This window comes from Acanthisitta chloris, unplaced genomic scaffold (assembly GCF_000695815.1).
Source record: "Acanthisitta chloris isolate BGI_N310 unplaced genomic scaffold, ASM69581v1 scaffold18189, whole genome shotgun sequence".
NCBI classification, from domain to species: Eukaryota; Metazoa; Chordata; class Aves; order Passeriformes; family Acanthisittidae; genus Acanthisitta; species Acanthisitta chloris.
The window spans coordinates 28,025-29,508 of NW_008692161.1; positions in this window are offsets into that span (position 1 = coordinate 28,025).

Genomic DNA, 1,484 nt, shown 5'->3' on the forward strand with positions numbered 1-1,484 from the left:
TCACCATCATCACATAGAGAAGTACTCTCATACCCTCCCCACCAGCCATGCTGCAAGGCTGAATTTGCATTGTAACAGAAATTTCCACAGAGGCAGGTTCAGTGATCTAAAGTACACTGCAACACCCTCTGTAAAGCTGCTTTGTTCCACAGCACAGAAAGCACCAATTGTTCACAGGGCTCATAGGGCTTTGCCACCCTATTGCCTTATTTGCAACCCGGCGTTTCACTTCTCTGCAAAAGCTTCACCCCATTGTAGCATTTCTGTTTACCTTCTCCATAGCCTTGTTGCAGTTGATGTTACTTTCAATTTTCACTGGTGTAAAACAGAATAGAATCCTTAAACCACTGATCCCCATAGCAGGGGTGAAGAGAAGCACACACAGCTCTCACTAAGCTTCCGTGAGTGGTTTTCAACTCCAGATAACACTCAGAACCAACATTACAGAACCTCTCCTTGGGGGAAAGTTTTGTCAGACCAATCTTGGGCTTTGCAGGTGTCAGCAGAATGTAAAAATGCAGTATCACAAAGAAAGTGGATGGCATCTGCCACGTGAACAATTTTCAGAAACCTCAGAAAGGCTTGATGCCCACCTGGGGAGTGCAACTGAGAGGAGCTGAAGATAAAGGGTAAAGCAAAAAATGTAGGAGACTTTGGAAAGAGGATGGGGAAACAGCTGTTAGTCATAGGAAAATTGTTCTAATTGCCAAGAACACTTCCCACCAGCAGAGAAGGGCAGGACCCAGGCAGAAAATAGCCTTCACTCAATAAAAAGTTCAGAAAGAGGTTTGGTGTTACAGGGCTGCTGAAGGGAAAAATCTGATCCATCTCATGAAACATGCAAATATAAATGAGGAAAAATGTGGGACAAAGTATGACTTTGAAAAAAGATCCCTGACTGAGTGGCTCCTCAGATTTCCACCTGTCTTGACAGACAGGGACTTCTCCAAAGCTGCTGAGCAGCAATGCCCTGCTGCCATTAGCATAAATCATACATTGGCCCACATATTCTGGATTGTATTTTGCCAGAATTACATCTATGGTTGCATCTCATTGTCTGCCAGGCTGAAGGATGTGGAGAGAAATAAAAAACAACAAACAAGCAGCCTTCTTCCAAATCTAATTTGCACTGGGTTTGCTACCGATAGGCTGTTCTGAACAGCTGAGAATGGTGTTATTGACCTTGAAGGGACACTGCAAACATGCTCTTGTGGCCACTGTTAGAAGGGCACCACATTTTCTTCTCTCATTCTTTGTGAGCAGGCAGGAGGAGATTGTTTTGCACGTCCCTCCTCTTCACAGCTGGGCTTTCCTTGTGTGTGCTTCACTCAGCCTGGCCTGGAGTGAGGAAAAGATGGACAAGTCCTACCAAGGGTGAATGAAGTGTAAAGCCAAGAGCAAGATATGTCTGTGGCCAGGGCCAAACTTCCAGGCTGACTAGGGGAGAAGAGAAAAGTAAATCTTCTCCCATGAATAAGGATGCT